At 35.7% G+C, this 22,483-nt stretch overlaps 1 protein-coding gene across 1 annotated transcript in view; it reads right to left on the bottom strand.

Moving 5' to 3' along the window:
- Positions 1-22,483, bottom strand: part of KLF8 (KLF transcription factor 8) — a 358,412-nt gene that overhangs the window by 260,526 nt on the left and 75,403 nt on the right. The window lies entirely within an intron of this gene.

The raw sequence follows: 22,483 nt of genomic DNA, 5'->3' as shown, positions 1-22,483 counted from the left end.
GACAAATACCATATGTAACACATATATAGAGAATTTAAGGAAAAAATGTCATGAAGACCCTAGGGGTAAGACAGGAAGAAAGACACAGACCTACTAGAGAATGGACTTGAGGCTATGGGGAGGGGTAAAGGTAAGCTGTGAGAAAGCGAGACAGTGGCATGGACATATATACACTACCCTATAAAAAATAGATAGCTAGTGGGAAGCAGCCCCATAGCACAGGGAGATCAGCTCGGTGCTTTGTGACCATTTAGAAGGGTGGAATAGGGAAGGTGGTAGGGAGGGAGATGAAAGAGGGAAGAGATATGGTAACATATGTTTATGTATAACTGATTGACTTTGTTATAAAGCAGAAACTAACACACCATTGTAAAGCAATTATACTCCAATAAAGATGTAAAAACGAAAAAAAAACCCTCCTCCAAACCAAATACAAGGACCAGGTGGCTCTACACACGAATTCTATCAAACATTTAGAGAAGAGCTAACAGCTATCATTCTCAAACTCTTCTAAAATATAGCAGAATGAGGAACACTCCCAAACTTATTCTATGAGGCCACAATCACCGTGATACCAAAACTAGATAAAGATGTTACAAAAGAAGAAAACTACAGACCAATATCACTGATAAACATAGATGCAAAAATCCTCAACAAAATACTAGCAAACAAAGTCCAACAGCACTTTAAAATGATCATAAACCATGTTCAAGTGGGGTTTACCACAGGAATGCAAGTGTCCTTCAATATACGCAAATTAAACAATGTGATAAAACATATTAACAAATTGTATGATAAAAACCATATGATCATCTCAATAGATGCAGAAAAAGATTTTGACAAAATTCAATGCCCATTTATGATAAAACTTTCCAGAATGTAAACTTAGAGGGAACTTAACTCAACATAATAAAGGCCATGTATGACAAACTCACAACCAACATCGTTCTCAATGCTGAAAAACTGAAACCGTTTCCTCTAAGATAAGGAACAAGACAAGGTTTTCCACCCTCACCACTATTATTCAACATAGTTTTGGAAGTTCTAGTCGCAGAAATCAGAGAAGAAAAGAAATAAAAGGAATCCAAATTGGAAAAGAAGAAATAAAGCTGTTACTGTTTGCAGATGATATGATACTGTACATAGAGAATCCTAAATATGATACCACAACACTACTAGAGCTAATCAATGAATTTGGTCAAGTAGCAGGAAACAAAATTAATGCACAGAAATGTCTTGCATTCTTTTACACTAATAATGAAATATCTGAAAGAGAAATTAAAGAAACACTCCCATTTACCATTGCAACACAAAGAATAAAATATCAAGTAATAAACCTATGTAAGGAGACAAATGACCTGAATGCAGAAAGTTATAAGACACTGATGTAAGAAATTAAAGATGATACAAACAAATGGAAAGATAAACCATGTTCTTGGATTGGAAGAATCAACATTGTGAAATTGACTCTACTACCCAAAGCAATCTACAGATTCAATGCAATCCCAGCGAACTACCAATGGCATTTTTCAAAGAACTAGAACCAAAAATTTCTCAATTTGTATGGAAACAAAAAAGACCCCGAATAGCCAAAGCAATCTTGAGAAAGAAAAACGGATCTGGAGGAATCAGGTTCCCAGGCTTCAGAATATACTACAAAGCAATACTAATCAAAACAGTATGGTACTGTCACAAAAGGAAATATAGATCAGTGGAACCGGATTGAAACCCCAGAGACAAACCCATGCACCTATGCTCAATTTTTTTTTTCAGTACGTGGGCCTCTCACTGTTGTGGCCTCTCCTGTTGCAGAGCACAGGCTCCGGATTCACAGGCTCAGCAGCCATGGCTCACGAGCCTAGCTGCTCTGCGGCATGTGGGATATTCCTGGACCGGGCCACACACCCATGTCCCCTGAATTGGCAGGCGAACTCTCAACCACTGCGCCACCATGGAAGCCCAAGTCACCTTATTTTTGATAAAAGTGGCAAAAATATACAGTGGAGAAAAGAGAGCCTCTTCAATAAGTGTTGCTGGGAAAAGTGGATTGCTACGTATTAAGGAATGAAATTAGAACACTCCCTAACACCATACACAAAAATAAACTGAAATTGGATTAAAGACCTAAATGTAAGGCCAGACACTATAAAACTCTCACAGGAAAAGAGGAAGAACACTCTTTGACGTAAACCACAGGAAGATCTTTTTTGATCCACCTCTGAGAGTAATGGAAATAAAAAGAAAAATAAACAAATGGGACCTAATGAAACTTAAAAGCTTTTGCACAGATAAGGAAACCATAAACAAGACGGAAAGACAACCCTCAGAATGGGATAAAATATTTGCAAATGAAGCAACTAACAAAGGGTTCATCTCCAAAATTTTCAAGCAGCGCATGCAGCTCAATATCAAAAAAAACACAAACAACCCAATCCAAAAATGGGCAGAAGACCTAAATAGACATTTCTCTAAAGAAGATATACAGATCACCAACAAAGACGTGAAAGGATGCTCAACATCACTAACCTTTAGAGAAATACAAATCAAAACTACAATGAGGTATCTCCTCACACCTGTCAGAATGGCCATCAGCAAAATATCTACAAACAGTAAATGCTGGAGAGAGTGTGGAGAAAAGGGAACCCTCTTTCACTGCTGGTTGGAATGTAAATTGATACAGCCACTATGGAGAACAGTATGGAAGTTCCTTAAAAGGTAAAAATAGTACTACCATACGACCCAGGAATACCACTACTGGACTTATACCCTGAGAAAAGCATAATTCAAGAAGAGTCATGTACCACAATATTCACTGCAGCTGTATTTACAATAGCCAAAATATGGAAGCAACCTATGTGTCCATTGACAAATGAATGTGTAAAGAAATGTGGCACATATATACAATGGGATATTACTCAGCCATAAAAAGAAATGAAAGCGAGTTATTTGTAGTGAGTTGGATGGACCTAAAGTCTGTCATACAGAGTGAAGTAATTCAGAAAGGGAATAACAAATGCCATATGCTAAGACATATATATGGAATCTAAAAAAAAAAAAAAAAAAAAAAAGGTTCTGAAGAGCCTAGGGGCAGAGTCAGGAATAAAGAGTCAGATGTAGAGAATGGACTTGAGGACATGGGGAAGGGGAAGGGGAAGCTGGGATGAAGTGAGACAGTGGCATGGACTTATATATACTAACAAATGTAAAATAGATAGCTAGTGGGAAGCAGCCACATAGGACAGCAAGATCAGCTTGATGCTTTTTGACCACCTAGAGGGGTGGGATATGGGGGGTGGGAAGGAGACAGAAGAGTGAGGAGATATGGGGATTTATGTATATGCATAGCTGATTCACTTTGTTATAAAGCAGAAACTAACACACTATTGTAAAACAATTATACTTCAATAAATATGTTAAAAGAAAAATAGCAGGTGGATGGCCCTTCAGTTTATGGAAGTTTCTGGATCTTCCAGAGGCTGGGGAGTTTACCTTTTCCTTGAAGTCCATGAGATTCATTAATATCTTTTTAATAAATGCCATCATTGTGTAAAAAAACCATCATGAGGTTTACTGTTCTCATTTATTTTAATAAATTTGTTGAAAGGTATATATATTCCTTTTGGATTACCTCGGCTACTTAAGTTGGAAAACAATTGACCATATACATGTTGATCTATTTCCGGACTCTCCATTCTGTTCCATTGATTTATACATTGACATTTACACCAACACCACATTTTCTTGTTTATTGTAGCTTTAAAATAAGTTTGAAATCAGGTAGTGTAAATCCTCAAATTTGCTCCTCATTTTCAAAATTGCTTGGCTATTCTACGTTCTGATTTCCATGTAAATTTTAGGACCAGCTCATGAAATGTTATTTAAAAAAACAACAACCCTGCTGCGATTTTGGTTTGGATTGCTCTGAATCTATTGATCAATTTAGGGAGATATGTCAACTTAACAAGCAATATTGAATGCTCCAATACAAAAGCATAGTATAGTTATTTAGATCTTCCTTAATTCCTCTTAGTGATGTCTTTTAATTTTGTCATCAGGTCTTGCACATCTTTTGTCAAAATTTTCTTTAATTATATAACATGTGTGATAGTATTATAATTGGTAGTGATTTTTTAAATTTATATTTCAGAGTTTCCATTGCTGCATTAGAGAAATACAATTAATATTTGTATCTTGTGAGCTTGCTAAGGTCAATTCTTAGTTATAGTAATGTTTTTAAAAAGTCTGTAGGAATTTCTAAGTAGACAATCAGATCATCTATGAATAAAAAAATTTTACTTCTTCCTTTCCAGCTTGTTTGGCTCTTATTTCTTTTTTTATTGCACTTCCTAGAATGCCCAGTAATGCTGAGTAGAAGTAATTAGTGTGGGTATGCCTGTCTTCCTTCTGATTGGTGGAGGTATTACTAGTCTTACCAGTAAATACAATAATAACAGTAGGATTTCTGTAGATAGTCATCAGATTCATGAAGTTCCCTTCTATTCCAAGATTTCTGAAATTTTTTGACATATGGGTACTTAATTTTAACAAATGCTTCTTTTTTGTTTGTTTTGTTTTTGTTTCTTTTGCAGTACGTGGGCCTCTCACTGTTGTGGCCTCTCCTGTTGCAGAGCACAAGCTCTGGATGCGCAGGCTCAACAGCCTTGGCTCATGGGCCCAGCCGCTCTGTGGCATGTGGGATATTCCCGGACTGGGGCACGAACCCATGTCCCCTGCATCGGCAGGGGGACTCTCAACCACTGTGCTACGAGGGAAACCCAACAAATGCTTCTTATATATCCATTGAGATGATCAGACCTTTTTGTCTTTAATCTGCTAATATAGTAAAATACACTGATTGATTTTCAAATGTTAAGCCAATCCTGAATTCCTGGGATAAACTCTACTTGGTTATGATATATTCTCCTTCAGCATATTATTGAATTTTATTTCCTAAAATTTTATGAAGAAAGCTATTGGTCTGTAGTTTTCTTTAATTATACTGCCTTTGTCTAGTTTTGGTACCAGGGCCTCATAAAATGAGTTGGGAAGGGTTCTCTCTTCTATTTTCTGGAAGAGTTTGTGTAGGATTAGTATTATTCCTCACATTAATACTTGGAATAATTCACCAAGGAACACATATAGGAAAAGAGATTTCCAGTTTTCCTTCTGGGAAAGTTTTAATCTACAAAATCATTTTTAAATACATATAAGACAATTCAGTCTATCTATTTCTTCGTCAGTTAGCTTTGATAGTTAGTGCCTTTCAAGAAATTTGTCCATTTCATCAAATTTTTCAAATTTTTTTGTATTAAGTTGTATATAGTATTCATTTATTATCCTTTAAACGTCTGTAAGATCATTAGTGATGTCTGCTCCTTCACTCTTTTTTTTAAATTTATTTATTTATTTATTTTTGGTTGTGTTGGGTCTTCATTGCTGCATTCAGGCTTTCTCTAATTGCGGTGAGTGGGGGCTAGTCTTCACTGCAGTGCACGGGCTTCTCATTTCAGTGGCTTCTCTTGTTGTGGAGCATGGGCTCTAGTTATGCAGGCTCAGTAGTTGTGGCTCACAGGCCCTAGAAAGTAGGCTCAGTATTTGTAGCACACAGGTTTAGTTGCTCTGTGGCATGTGGGATCTTCCCAGATCAGGGTTCAAACCCGTGTCCCCTGCATTGGCAGGAGGATTCTTAACCACTGCACCACCAGTGGTGTCCCTGACCCATCACTCTTGATGTTGATATTTCTCTTTTCTCTTTTTCCTCCTGAGTCAGGCTAGATGTTTGCCAATTTTATTGATCTTCTCTAGGAACCATTGCTTTTCTACATTGCTTTTCTCTTTTCTCCTCCACTGGTTTCTGTTCTTGTGTGTATTATATACTTTCATCTGCTCACTTGTGTGTATTATATACTTTCATCTGCTCAAATTAAATTATGGATTTAATTTACTATTCTTTTTCAAGTTTCATAAGTAGAAGTTGAGGCCACTGTAATGAGACCTTTCTTCTTTTCTAATATAGTCATTTAGTGCTACACATTTCCCTCCAAGCACTGCTTAAGTTGCACCTGGCAAATTTTGATATCACATTTTTATTTTCATTCAATTCAATTACCTTCTTATTTCTATTTTGATTTATACTTTAATCAAACGGTTACTTCAAAGTTATTGTTTAGTTTCCAAATATTTGGAGGATTTCCAGGTAACTTTCTATTATTAGATTTTTAAAATAATCATTTCTGATCACAGGGTATACTTTATATGATTTGCATTATTTTAAACTTATCAGGATTGTTCTATAGCCTCAAATATACTCTACCTTGGTAAATGTTCCATTTGTGCTTGAAAAGAATGTATATTTTTCTCTTGCCAGGTAGAGTGTTCTATTAATATCATGTCAAGTTGATTGACGATGCTCTTATAGTCTTATATATCCTTACTGATTCTTCCTTTTTCCTATCAAATATTAAGAAAGGAGTGATAAAACCTCTGACTATAATTGTGACTTTGTCCATTTCTCCTTTAAGTTCTCTAAGTTTATGCTTCAAGTATTTTGAAGCTCTGTTACTAGTTTCATAAACATATTTATATCTTCTTTATGAATTGATAACATTTTCATTATGAAATTACCTTCTTTATCCTTGATAATATTCTTTGATCTGATATTTAATTTGTCTTATACTAATATAAACTTCTCAGCTTTCTTTTGATTAGTGTTAGCATAGTATACCTTTTCCCATCTTTTATTAATCTATTTGTGTCTTTACATTTATAAATTGTTGTTCTTAAAATTTATTGTAGGTAGCAGAAAACTCTGTCTTGCCTTTTAACAAGTGTGACAGTCACTGCCTTTCTTATAGTCATTATACCACTTATATTGAATATGATTATTGATGTGTTAAAATTAATTTTACCATTTTACTATTTGTTTTCTATTTGTCTCATCTTTGTTTACCTTTCTCTTTTTCTTCTGCTTTGTTACTTATAAATAAGTTAATAGTTTCTGCTTGAATATTATTTTTTAAAAAATTTTAGTTTCTAGTACTGTAAATTTGGAGAGTAAAACCCAGTTTTTAAGACTGTAAAGTTCCTAAGACCAAACATTTTGGGAACTTCTAGTACAGAGAGACATTAAAGGAGAAATACAGGGGGTAGACAACAGAAGCAAAAAGAACTACAATCCTGCAGCCTGTGGAACAAAAAACACATTCACAGAGAGATAGACAAGTTGAAAAGGCAGAGGGCTATATACTAGATGAAGGAACAAGATAAAATCTCAGAAAAACAACTAAATGAAATGGAGATAGGCAATCTTCCAGAAAAAGAATTCAGAATAATGATAGTGAAGATGATCCAGGACCTCGGAAAAAGCATGGAGGTAAAGATCGAGAAGATGCAATAAATGTTTAACAAAGATGTAGAAAAAATAAAAAACACAAAAACAGACATGAGCAATACAATAAATGAAAAGAAAAATACACTAGAAGGAATCAACAGCAGAATAACTGAGGCAGAAGAATGGATAAGTGACCTGGAAGACAGAATGGTGGAATTCACTGCTGCAGAAGAGAGTAAAGACAAAAGAATGAAAAGAAATGAGGACAGCCTAACAGACCTCTGAAACAAGATTAAACACAACAACATTTGCATTATAAGGATTCCAGAAGGAGAAGAGAGAGAGAAAGGACCTGAGAAAATATTTGAAGAGATTATAGTTGAAAATTTCCCTAACAAGGGAAAGGAAATAGGCAGCCAAGTCCAGGAAGTGCATAGAGTCCCATACAGGATAAAACCAAGGAGAAACATTCTGAGACACATAGCAATCAAATTGGCAAAAAATAAAGACAAAGAAAAATCATTGAAAGCAGCAAGGGAAAAATGGCAAATAACATACAATGGAACCCCCATAAGGTTAACAGCTGATTTCTCAGCAGAAACTCTACAACCTAGAAGGGAATGGCATGAAATACTGAAAGTGAAGAAAGGAAAGAACCTACAACCAAGAATACTCTACCCAGCAAGGATCTCATTCAGATTCAATGGAGAAATCAAAAGCTTTACAGACAAGCAAAAGCTAAGAGCATTCAGCACCACCAAACCAGCTCTACAACAAATGCTAAAGGAACTTCTTTAAGGGGGAAACACAAGAGAAGAAAAGGACCTACACACACACACAAAAAAAAAAACAAAACAATCAACAAAATGGTAATAGGAATATACATATTGAAAATTACCTTAAACATGATTGGATTAAATGCTCCAACCAAAAGACACAGGCTTACTGCATGGATACAAAAACAAAACTGATATATGTGCTGTCTACAAGAGACCCACTTCAGACCTAGGGACACATAGATATTGAAAGTGAGGAGATGGAAAAAGATATTCCATGAAAATAAAAAACAAAAGAAAGCTGGAGTAGCAATACTCATATCAGATAAAATAGACTTTAAAATAAATAATGTTATAAGAGACAAGGAAGGACACTATGTAATGATCAAGGGATCAATCCAAGAAGGATATAACAATTATAAATATATATACACCCAACATAGGAGCACCTCACTACATAAGGTGACTGCTAACAGCTCTAAAAGAGGAAAGCAATCGTAAGACAATAATAGTGGGGGACTTTAACACCACACTTACACCAATGGAGAGATCATCCAAACAGAAAATTAATAAGGAAACACAAGTTTTAACTGACACAAAAGACCAGATAGATTTAGTTGATATTTATAGGACATTCCATCTAAAAAAAGCAGATTATACGTTCTTCTCAAGTGCACATGGAACATTCTCCAGGATAGATCACATCTTGGGTCACAAATGAAGCTTCAGTAAATATAAGAAAATGAAATCATATCAAAAATCTTTTCTGGGGCTTTTCTGGTGGCTCAGTGGTTGAGAGTCCGCCTGTTGATGCAGGGGACACGGGTTCATGTCCCAGTCCGGGAAGATCCCATGTGCCGCGGAGCGGCGAGGCCCATGTGCCACAGCTACTGAGCCTGCGCATCTGGAGTCTGTGCTCTGCAATGGGAGAGGCCACAACAGTGAGAGACTCGTGTACCACAAAAAAAAAAAAAAAACTTTTCTGACCACAATGCTATGAGACTAGAAATCAATTACAGGGGAAAAAAAGTAAAAAACAAAAAACAAACAAACAAATGGAGAATAAACAACACGTTACTAGATAACCAAGAATCACTAAGGAAATCAAAGAAGAAATAAAATAATACCTAGAGACAATGAAACCACGATGATCCAAAACCTATGGGATGCAGCAAAAGCAGTTCTAAGAGGGAAGTTTATAGCTATAAAAGCCTACCTCAAGAAACAAGAAAAATCTCAAATACACAATATAACCTTACACCTAAAGGAACTAGAGAAAGAAGAACAAACAAAACTCAAAGTTAGCAGAAGGAAAGAAATCATAAAGATCAGAGCAGAAATAAATGAAATAGAAACAAAGAAAACAATAGCAAGAAACAATAAAACTAAAAGTTGGTTCTTTGAGAAAATAAACAAAATTGATAAACCATTAGCTACACTCATCAAGAAAAAGAGGTAGGGGACTCAAATCAATAATATTAAAAATGAAAAAGGAGAAGTTATAACAGATACAGCAGAAATACAAAGCATCCTAACAGACTACTACAAGCAAATCTATGCCAATAAAATGGACAACCTGGAAGAAATGAACAAATTCTTAGAAAGTTATAACCTTCCAAGACTGCACCAGGAAGAAATAGAAAATATGAGCACACCAATCACAAGTAATGAAATTGAAACTGTGATTAAAATTTTCCAACAAACAAAAGTCCAGGACAAGATGGCTTCACAGGTGAATTCTATCAAACATTTACAGAAGAGCTAACACCCATCTTTCTCAAACTCTTCCAAAAAACTGCAGAGGAAGGAAAACTCCCAAAATCATTCTATGAGGCCACCACCACCCTGATACCAAAACCAGACAAAGACACTACAAAAAAACAAATTACAGACCAATATCACTCATGAATATAGAGGCAAAAATCCTCAACAAAACAGAATCCAAGAACACTTTAAAAGGATCATAGACCGTGATCAAAAGGGATTTATCCCAGCGATGCAAGGATTCTTCAATATATGCAAATCAATCAATGTGATACACCATATTAACAAATTGAAGAATAAATATCATATGATCATCCCAATAGATGCAGAAAAATATTTTGAAAAACGTCAACACCTATTTATGATAAAAACTCTCCAGAAAGTGGGCATAGAGGTAACCTACATCAACATAATAAAGGCCATATACAACAAACCCACAGGAAACATCATTCTCAATGGTGAAACACTGAAAGAATTTCCTCTATGATCAGGGACAAGACAGGGATGTCCATTCTCACCACTATTATTCAACATAGATTTGGAAGTCCTAGCCACTGCAATCAGAGAAGAAAAAGGAATAAAGGAACACAAACTGGAAAAGAAGAAGTAAAACTATCACTCTTTGCAGATGACATGATACTATACATAGAGAATCCTAAAGATGCCACGAGAAAACTAATAGAGCTGATCAATTAATTTAGTAAATAAGCAGGATAGAAAATTAATGCACAGAAATCTCTTGCATTCCTATACACTAATGATGAAAAATCTGAAGGAGAAATTAAGGAAACACTCCCATTTACCATTGCAACAAAAAGAATAAAATACCTAGGAATAATAACTACCTAGGGAGACAAAAGACCTGTATGCATAAAACTATAAGACATTGATGAAAGAAATTAAAGATGATACCAATAGATGGAGAGACACACCATGCTCTTGGATTGGAAAAATCAATATTTTGAAAATGAATACACTACCCAAAGCAATCTACAGATTCAATGCAATCCCTATCAAATTACCAATGTCAATTTTTACAGAACTAGAACAAAAACTCTTAAAATTTGCATGGAGACTCAAAAGACCACGAATAGCCAAAACAGTCTTGAGGGAAAAAAACGGAGCTGGGGGAATCAGACTCCCTGACTTCAGACTATACTACAAAGCTACAGTAATCAAGACAATATGGTACTGTCACAAAAACAGAAATATAGATCAATGGAACAGGATAGAAAGCCCAGAGATAAACTCAGACACCTATGGTCAACTAATATATGACAAAGGAGGCAAGGATATACAATGGAGAAAAGACAGTCTCTTCAATTAGTGGTGCTGGGAGAACTGGACAGCTACATGTAAAAGAAAGAAATTAGAATATTCCCTAACACCATACACACAAATAAACTCAAAATGGATTACAGACCTAAATGTAAGACTGGGCACTATAAAACTCTTAGAGGAAAACATAAGAAGAACACTCTTTGACATAAATCACAGCAAGATATTTTTTGATCCACCTCCTAGAGAAATGGAAATAAAAACAAAAAGAAACAAATGGGACCTAATGAAACTTAAAAGCTTTTGCATAGCAAAGGAAACCATAAACAAGATGAAAAGACAATCCTCAGAATGGGAGAAAATATTTGCAAATAAATCATCAGACAAAGGATTAATCTCCAAAATATATAAACAGCTCGTGCAACTCAATTTTAAAGAAACAAACAACCCAATCCAAAAATAGGCAGAATACCTAAATAGACATTTCTCCAAAGAAGACACACAGATGGCAAAGAAACACATGAAAAGCTGCTCAACATCACTAATTATTAGAGAAATGCAAATCAAAACTACAATGAGGTATCACCTCATACCAGTTAGAATGGGCATCATCTGAAAATTTACAAACAACAAATGCTGGAGAGGGTGTGGAGAAATGGAAACCCTCTTGCACTCTTGTTGGGAATGTGTATTGATACAGCCACTATGGAAAACAGTATGTAGGTTCCTTAAAGAACTAAAGATAGAATTACCATATGACCCAGCAATCCCACTACTCAGCATATACCCAGAGAAAACCATATTTCAAAAAGACACATGCACCCCAGTGTTCATTGCAGCACTATTTACAATAACCAGGTCATGGAAGCAGCTGAAATGCCCATCGACAGATGTATGGATAAAGAAGATGTGGTACATATATACAATGGAATATTACTCAGTCATAAGAAGGAAAGAAACTGGGTCATTTGTAGAGACGTGGATGCATCTAGAGACTGTCATACAGAGTTAAGTAAGTCATAAAGAGCAAAGCACACATCGTATATTAACGCATTTATGTGGAACCTAGAAAATGGTACAGATGAACCGGTTTGCAGAGCAGACATTGAGACACAGAAGTAGAGAAGAAACGTATGGACACCAAGAGGGGAAAGTGGCAGGCAGTGGGGTTGGTGGTGTTGGGATGAATTGGGAAATTGGGATTGACATGTATACACTGGTGTGTATAAAATAGATGACTAATAAAAAAAAATAAACATAAAGAAAAAGAGAATTTGGGCTTCCCTGGTGGTGCAGTGTTTGGGATTTCACCTGCTGATGCAGGGGTCACGGATTCATGCCCTGGTCCAGGAAGATCCCACATACCGTGGAGTGGCTAGGCCCGTGAGCCATGGCCACTGAGCCTGTGCATCCAGAGCCTGTGCTCCGCAATGGGAGAGGCCACAGCAGTGAGAGACTCACATACCGTAAAAAAAAAAAAAAAAAAAAAAAAAAAGAGAGAGAGAATTGTGTAAAGACCAAAATAAATTGAAATCCAAATATGCAATGACTGGTGAATACTGCGGATGAATCAGAACTTCCCAGGCAAGCTATAACAGTTTTTTCCTGGTCATCAAAGAAACATGCAGTCTTGAATTATCCTGATGGAAGATTATGCATTTTCCACTGATTAATTCCAGACACTTTTCATAGAGTGCTGCTTTCAGTTGGTCTAATTGGGAGCGGTACTTATTGGAGTTAATTGTTTAGTTTTCCAGAAGGAGCTCTTAATAGAGGACTCACTTCCAATTCCACTATATACACAATATCACTTTCTTTGGATGAAGACTGGACTTTAGTGTGGTTGGTAGTGGTTCATTTCTCTTGTCCCATGATCTCTTCCATTCCACATTATTGTACAGTATCCACTTTTCACCACCTATCACAATTTGTTTTAAAAATGGAATGTTTCCATTATGTTTAAGTACAGAATTACACGTGGAAATATGGTTTAAAAGGTTTTTTTCACTTAACTTATGTGGAACCCAAACATCAAAGCGATTAGCATAACAAAGGCAGTGCAAATGAATTTCAATGCTTGATTTGGATATTTTGAGTATGTCAGCTATGTCCTGTGTGTTATAACGTTTATTGCTCTCAATTAATATCTCAATTTGATCATTATCAATTCAACTGGTCTACCTGACATTGGGGCATTGTCCAGTGAGAAATTACCAGCATGAAACTTCACAAACCACTTTCGACATGTTTGATCAGTCACAGCACCTTCCACATATACAGCAGAAATCTTTTTCTGCATTTCAGTTGCATTTTTACCTTTCTTGAAATAATAAAGCATAATATGCAGAAAATGTTGCTTTTTTCATCCATCTTCAATATTAAAATGACTATACAAAAATTCACCAATTTTGATAAGTTTTATTTTAAATGAATGCTGATATGACAGCTGTCAATAAAATCTAACAAAATTTTCTGAATGAAGTTAAAGACAACTAAACACTACTAGAACCATCTTACAGAAAACACCAAAAAGACTTTTTGGCCAACCCAATAGCAGAAAGAAAGAAATCATTAAGATCAGAGCAAAAATAAATGAAATAGAGATGGAGAAAACAGTAGAAAAGATGAATGAAACAAAAAGCTGGTTCTTTGAAAAGATAAATAAAATTAATAAACCTTTAGCGAGACACATCAAGAGAAAAGGGAGAGGGCCCAAAACAATGAAATTAAAAATGAAAAAGGACCCATTTGTTTATTTTTGTTTTTATTTCCATTTCTCTAGGAGGTGGGTCAAAAAGGATCTTGCTGTGATTTATGTCATAGAGTGTTCATCCTATGTTTTCCTCTAAGAGTTTGATAGTTTCTGGCCTTACATTTAGGTCTTTAATCCATTTTGAGCTTATTTTTTTTGTATGGTGTTAGGGAGTGTTCTAATCTCATACTTTTACATGTACCTGTCCAGTTTTACCAGAACCACTTATTGAAGAGGCTGTCTTTTCTCCACTGTATATTCTTGCCTCCTTTATCAAAGATAAGGTGACCATATGTGTGTGGGTTATCTCTGGGCTTTCTACGCTGTTCTATGCATCTTTATTTCAGTTTTTGTGCTAGTACCATACTGCTTGATTACTGTAGCTTTGTAGTATAGTCTGAAGTCAGGGAGCCTGATTCCTCCAGATCCATTTTTTGTTCTCAAGATTGCTTTGGCTATTCGGGGTCTTTTGTGTTTTCATACAAATTGTGAAATGTTTTGATCTAGTTCTGTGAGAAATGCCAGTGGTAGTTTAATAGGGATTGCAATGAATCTGTAGATTGTTTTGTGTAGTAGAGTCATTTTCACAATGTTGATTCTTCCAATCCAAGAACATGGTGGATATCTCCATCTATTTGTATCATCTTTAATTTCTTTCATCAGTGTCTTATAATTTTCTGCATACAGGTCTTTTTTCTCCTTTGGTAGGTTTATTCCTAGATATTTTATTCCTTTTGTTGCAATGGTAAATGGAAGTGTTTCCTTGATTTCACTTTCAGATTTTTCATCATTAGTGTATAGGAATGCCAGAGATTTCTGTGCATTAATTTTGTATCCTGCTACTTTACAAAATTTGTTGATTAGCTCTAGAAACTTAAAAGCTTTTGCACAGCAAAGGAAACTGTAAACAAGACCAAAAGACAACCCTCAGAATGGGAGAAAATATGTGCAAATGAAGCAACTGACAAAGGATTAATCTCCAAGGTTTACAAGCAGCTCATGCAGCTCAATAACAAAAAAAAACAAACAACCCAATCCAAAAATGGGCAGAAGACCTAAACAGACATTTCTCTAAAGAAGATATACAGATTGCCAACAAATACATGAAAGAATGCTCAACATCATTAATCATTAGAGAAATTCAAATCAAAACTACAATGAGATATCATTTCACACCAGTCAGAATGGCCATCATCAAAAAACCTAGAAACAATAAATGCTGGAGAGGGTGTGGACAAAAGGGAACACTCTTGCGCTGCTGGTGGGAATGTAAATTGTTACAGCCACTATGGAGAACAGTATGGAGGTTCCTTCAAAAACTACAAATAGGGCTTCCCTGGTGGTGCAGTGGTTGAGAGTCCACCTGCTGATGCAGGGGACATGGGTTCATGCCCAGGTCAGGGAATATCCTACATGCCACGAAGTGGCTGGGCCCGTGATTCATGGCCATTGAGCCTGCACGTCTGGAACCTGTGCTCTGCAACAGGAGAGGCCACAGCAGTGAGAGGCCCGTGTACCGCAAAAACAAAACAAAACAAAAATAAAACTACGAATAGAAGTACCATACGACCCAGCAGTCCCACTACTGGGCATATACCCTGAGAAAACCATAATTCAAAAAGAGTCATGTACCAAAATGTTCATTGCAACTCTATTTACAATAGCCAGGAGATGGAAGCAACCTAAGTTTCCATCTTTGGATGAATGGATAAAGAAGATGTGGTACATATATACAATGGAATATTACTCAGCCATAAAAAGAAACGCAATTGAATTATTTGTAGTGATGTGGATGGACCTAGAGTGTGTCATACAGAGTGAAGTAAGTCAGAAAGAGAAAAGAAATACTGTTTGCTAATACATATATATGGAATTTAAGGCAAAAAAATAGGTCATGGAGAACGTATGGGTAAGATGGGAATAAAGGCACAGACCTACTAGACAATTGACTTGAGGATACAGGGAGGAGGATGGGTAAGCTGTGACAAAGTGAGAGAGTGGCATGGACATATATACACTACCAAACGTAAAATAGATAGATAGTGGGAAGCAGCCGCATAGCACAGGGAGATCAGCTTGGTGCTTTGTGACCACCTAGAGGGGTGGGATAGGGAGGGTGGGAGGGAGAGAGACACAAAAGGGAAGAGATATGGGAACATATGTATTTGTATAACTGATTCACTTTGTTATAAAGCAGAAACTAACATACCATTGTAAAGCAGTTATACTCCAACAAAGATGTTAAAAAAAAAATGAAAAAGGAGAAGTAACAAGTGACACCACAGAAATACCCAGAAGCATAAGGAACTACTAAAAGCAACTATATGCCAAGGAAATGGTCAACCTAGAAGAAATGGAAAGTTCTTAGAAAGTTACAGTCTCCCTGGAATGAACCAGGGATAAATAGAAAATATGGACAGACGAATCACAAAATTGAAATCGAAACTGTGATTTAAAACTCCCAACAAACAAAAGTCCATGACCTGATGGCTTGACAGGTGAATACTATCAAACATTTAGAGACAAGTTAACACCTATCCTTCTGAAAGTGTTCCAAAAAATGCAGAGGAAGGAACACTCCCAAACTCATTCTATGAGGCCACAATCACCCTGATACCAAAAACACAAAAATATCATACACACAAGAAATGTTACAAGGCAATATCGCTGATGAACAAAGATGCAGAAATCCTCGGCAAAATATTAGCAATCCGAATACAACAATACATTAAAAGGATGAAACATCACAGTCAAGTGTGATTTATCCCAGTGATCCAATGATTTTTTAATATCTGCAAATCAATCAGTGTGATACACTGCATTAACAAATTGAAGAATAAAAACCATATGATCATCTTAATAGATGCAGAAAAATCTTTTGATGAAATTCAACATCCATTTATGATAAAAGATTCTCCAGAAAGTGGGCATAGAGGGAACATACCTCAACATAATAAAAGCCATATGTGACAAACCCACAGCTAGCATCATAATCAATGGTGAAAAACTGAAAGTATTTCCTATATGATCAGGAACAAAACAAGGATGCTCACTCTCACCACCTTTATTCAATGTAGATTTGGAAGTCCTAGCCACAGCAATCAGAGAGGAAAAAGCAATAAAATGAATCTGAATTGGAAAATAAGAAGTAAAATGTCACTGTTTGCAGATGACATGATAGTATACATAGAAAATCCTAAAGATGATACCAGAAATCTACTAGAGCTCATCAATGAATTCGGTAATATTGCAGGATATAAAATTAATACATAGAAATCTGTTGCATTTCTATACATTAACAATGAAAGATCAGAAAGAGAGATGAAGGAAACATATAGTAAATGCTGGAGAGTGTGTGTAGAAAAAGGAACCCTCCTACACTGTTGGTGGGAATGTAAGTTGGTATAGTAACTACGGAGAACAGTATGGAGGTTCCTTAAAAGACTAAAAATAAAGTTACCATATGATCCTGCAATTCCACTCCTGGGGATATATCCGAAGAAAACTATAATTCAAAAAGATACATGCACCCCATTTTCAGAGCAGCACTGTTTACAATAGCCAAGACATAGAAGCAACCTAAATGTCTGTTGACAGATGAATGGATAAAGAAGATGTGGTATATATACACAATAGAATATTACTCACCAGTAAAAAAAAGAATGAAATAATGCCATTTGTAGCAACATGAGTGGACCTAGAGATTATCATACTAAGTGAAGTAAGGCAGACAGAGAAAGACAAATATAATATGGTATTACTTATATGTGGAATCTTTTAAAAAAGATATAAATTAACTTATATACAAAACAGAAATAGACCCACAGACACAGAAAACAAACATATGGTTACCAAAGGGGAAGGGGTGAGGGATAAATTAGGAGTTCAGGATTAACATATGCACACTACTATATATAAAACAGATAGCCTAAAATGACCTACTGTATAGCACAGGAAACTATACTCAATATTTTGTAATAACCTATAAGGGAAAAGAACCTGAAATAGAATATTTATATATAACTGAATCACTGTGCTGTACACCTGAAACTAACACAACACTGTAAATCAACTATACTTCAATTTTTAAAAATCCAAAAAAACTCTTCCTTTTGATTGGAGTATTTAGTCTATTTACAATTAATGTAATTATGGATAAGTTGGATTTATATCTGCTTCTCTGCTATTTGTTTTATACATTTTTTTTAACTTTTTCGTTTCTCTACACCTCCATTACTGCTTCTTTGTCCCTTAAATTTTTTGCAACATACCATCTTAATTCCCTTGTTTGTTTTACTATATTTTGAACATACAATAATATCCAAAAATTTGCTCTTCCTCATATTTTGTGTTATAAGTTTCCTACAAAATAATGTTTATACATTGTAAGCCCATCAACACACCTATGGACACCTCATTCTCTAGATTTTACTTTTAAGCTTTTCTGGCTAACCTATTGTTCACTCCAACTCTTACCTATTGCCTCAGGCAGTCATAATGTTAAATAGTTGTTTCTGATTGTTTTTGACAAATGTCCCAGGGAAATTGGTTATTGACACTGAGGCAGCTCTTAATCAGGTCAGTAAAAGACAGCCTTGTATATGGGGGTCTTCCCATAAACTGCCAGACAGGTCAAATAACAATTTTCCAAGAATGGGATTTTGAAAAAGGTCCAACCCTATTCTGCCCCCTCCAGTGGCTGCCTTGTTGCTGGTTTTCCCTGTGATCACACAGTTAGTTTTCAAGGCTACTGCAGAACTGGGAGGGGGCATGGGAATAGGGCAAGTTAAAATGCTACAAAGCTTACTGAGATACAGAGGTTTTTAATAAATGCTCAGTGGAGTTCTACAAGGTTTTGGTTAATTTCCAGAGCTTTGAAAACATTGATTATGACCATTTTTGCCAGTTTTTAATTGCTTTTTATGGATGAGAGGTATTCTGGTAGTCTTTGCTCCACCATTCTCACTGATGTCACAGCAGATGATTAATTTCAGATATTTTATGTAAGGTTTTTGTTGTTGCTGTTTCTTGGTTTTAATAATTTTGGTCGAATATGGTTAACACCTGCCTTGAATTTTTTGCCAAGCTGCATTATTTTACTCTATGCTCCTTTGTGTAAATCATTGGTACCTCAATTACACAATTCTCAAGTCCTGAACGAGGCTATGAAATGTTTCTGAAGAATATCTTTGACCTGCACACAGCTATTCTTTTGGCCAAGCTCAATTCCAAGATAAGGTTATCATATATTCAGTTACATATGTGGCTTTGGATACCAGGTTTTCATTAGAAGATATCAACCTACATACTACTCATTTGCATATTCAGTCATATTTCTGAAATATATATATATATATATATATATATATATATATATATATATATAAAACAAGCCATCTATCATCTATCTGAATGCTCTAGAAGCACACTCTGGAACAAAATATCTGTAGTGTGATACTGCATCCACACACTAAAACCTGCTCTTTTTTTGCTATCTTGGCACCATTCTCCACTCCATTGCCCAAATCAGAAACACAGTAGTCACCTCTTACTTCCTCCTCTCCCACAACAAATCAATAACTAAATCTTGATTATGCCACATCACCTTGTTTATATCTTTAGAATCTGCCTACCTCTCTTCAGCTCAGTGCCTACTACCTTACTTCAGGCTCTACATCTTTCACTCAGAATATCACAAAAGCCTCCAAACTGTCTTCCTGCCACTAGTCTCTCCTCTCTTCCAGGAATTCTCCATACTACTGTAGCATGATGTTTCTAAACACTATAATACTTAGCATGCCCTATACTGCCCTTCACAATCTTTCTGACCTCAGAGCTCTTGCCTTCTGTAAACAAAGGTGCTGTCCTAAACAGCACCACTAGCTGATTACATGCTGATTTCCATTTTGTTCAAATGCTACATTGGAGGCAAAAGAACCAACACATTTAGTGCATGTAGAATTCTAGAAATGACAGAATACATGGAAACATTTGCTTCTCCTCTGACACACCTCTAAACTCCTCTCTAAGAAGAATGAACACTTATATGACTAGTCAAATTTCAAAATATATCAGATCATGGTTGTTGTCAGTTCTCTGTTCTCTTACGGATCAAGCTTATCTGTGTGGTCATCTGTCACATGGCAGCCAACAATCAGGTAAGGCCCTGAGATGTAGGTTTTGGTTTAGGTAGAGGAAAGAGGCCCCATAGGCCTCTGGACTTAACCATAAGCTCCAACCTGACCTACCACAGTACTCTGAATAGATTTCTGGATAACAAGTATCTACTTTGCTTCTCACTACCATTGTTTCTTGTGTGTATCTTCCTCAGGAACTTTGTGGAGAGGAGAGCTATGGTCTAAGGTAGGAATTAGAGATTCCTTGGTCTTCTGAGCCCAATGTTATTAAATTCTACTGTTATTTCTAAAAATGTACATTCGTAGAAAAAAATATCAACCTCGGGACTTTATTGTCTCAAATAAACCACATAGCTAACTTTATGTGCTGGCATCTGCTTTTGATGCTTTCATTTTTATTGAAGTATAGTTGATTTACAATATTAGTTTCAGGTGTATAAGATAGTGTTTCAATATTTTTATAGGTTGTACTCCATTTAGTTATTACAAAATAATGGTTATATTTCCCTGTACTGTACAATATATCCTTGTTCTTTATTTATTTTAAACATAGTAGTTTGTGTCTCCTAATCCCATACCCGTATTTCACCACTCTTCCCTTTCCCTCTCTGCACTGCTAACCAATAGTATGTTCTTTATATCTATGAGTCTGTTTTGTTAGATACATTCCTTTGTTTTATTTTTTAGATTCTACATATAAGTAATAACATAGAGAATCTTTCTTTTTCTGTGTTATTTCAGCAAGCATAATACACTCTAGATCCATCTGCATTTTTGCAATGGACAGAATTTCATTCTGTTTTATGGCTGAGTAATGTTTCATTATATATATATATATATATATATATATATATATATATATAAAATCTTCTTTATCCATTAGTCTGTTGATGGACACTTTGGTTGCTTCCATATCTTGGCTATTGTAAATACTGCTGCTATGAACATTGTGGTGCACGTATCTTTTTGAATTAGTGTTTTTGTTTTCTTCTGATGTATACCCAACAGTGGAATTGCTGGATCATATGGTACTTCTATTTTTAGTTTTTGATGATAGCCATTCTGACCAGTGTGAGGTAATATCTCATTGCTGTTTTGATTTGCATTTCTCTAATAATTAGTAATGTTGAGCAGCTTTTCATGTACCTGCATAGAGCAAGTGTTAATACATAAGCTGAATATTAATGAAGATAATTCAATAATCCTTAAAACAGACAGGAAGGAGCAACTTGCTGCAGAAAAAAGTGCGTTTTATACCTAGGCATTCTCAGTGCTCTCTCAAAGAAACATTTTAAAACAGCAACAATGGTTTTAGAAAGATCCATTGTCCATGAGAAATAGAAGGCTAACAAGTACCTCAACAATAAACAATAATCTTGGGGACTGATTTCATATCAAATGACTGACAGGATTTGGTCATATTTCTGTAATCCAGTACTAATTTTTCAATTGTAGTCATGAGATTAACTATAATATACAAATGGCTACTATAATTTTTTTAAGATGATGATGAGTTGTTTCCTTTATCATTCTGGAAGTAATACAGAATTCAATTGCTTGCAGACTCTAAAATTGAGATTGAACAAGAAGCTTGTTCAACTACCTTTCTCAGAAATATGTGGAAAGGAGAATGTTAGCTACTTTTCCGAGATGGTTTATGGAGAGACTAAGTGAACTCCACAATTAGCATCAGCTTCATAGTTATAGGACAATCTTACTTAGATACAGATGCCCATGACTTATAAGTTTTACCATGAGATACACACATAAACACACACATCCTTCACTCTCTGTTACTCTGTCCCTGTCCCTGTCTCTGTCTTTCTCATCCTCTTTCTCTCTCTCTCTTGGGTTCATCCTAAAACACACATACATACATAATATAACCATATGTAATTGCTGATATTTAACCATTTTTGACCTGAAAAATGACAATTTCGTATGGTTATACTGAATATAAGTATATATAAAATATTACATAATAAATAAGTATATATTACACAATATATATTTATATGTATGTGCATATATATTTTCCCCCAAAGAGTTATGCAATACCAGCTTCCATGAACATCAAACCACCAAACTTTGCCCATAGATCATAATTCAGCAATTATCACTAGTTGCATTCTCCTTTTCACTCAACACACACACATTCATACACAGCAACAGGGGAAATTCAAAAGCTTTCCCTATCATTTCCACTTAGAGCTATGTCAAAGGTAGTTTTCTTTTTTTTCCCCTGCTGAGTAGCATATTATTATTGATAGCTAATAATATGGAAATTAAAATTAATAAGACTGGTGGGGCCACCCCCACCCATGGCACCACAACCTGGGTCCCACCAGGCCCTCAGAGCCGTGGGCCAGCGAGGCCAGCCTCCAAGGGTTAAGTGTCAGTGAGTCTCCAAAATGAGGGGACTCAGCGGTCCCCAGACTTTCACGCA

The sequence above is a fragment of the Globicephala melas genome, chromosome X (genome assembly GCF_963455315.2).
Source record: "Globicephala melas chromosome X, mGloMel1.2, whole genome shotgun sequence".
Lineage (NCBI taxonomy): Eukaryota > Metazoa > Chordata > Mammalia > Artiodactyla > Delphinidae > Globicephala > Globicephala melas.
This window is presented reverse-complemented; position numbering and strand designations above follow the sequence as displayed.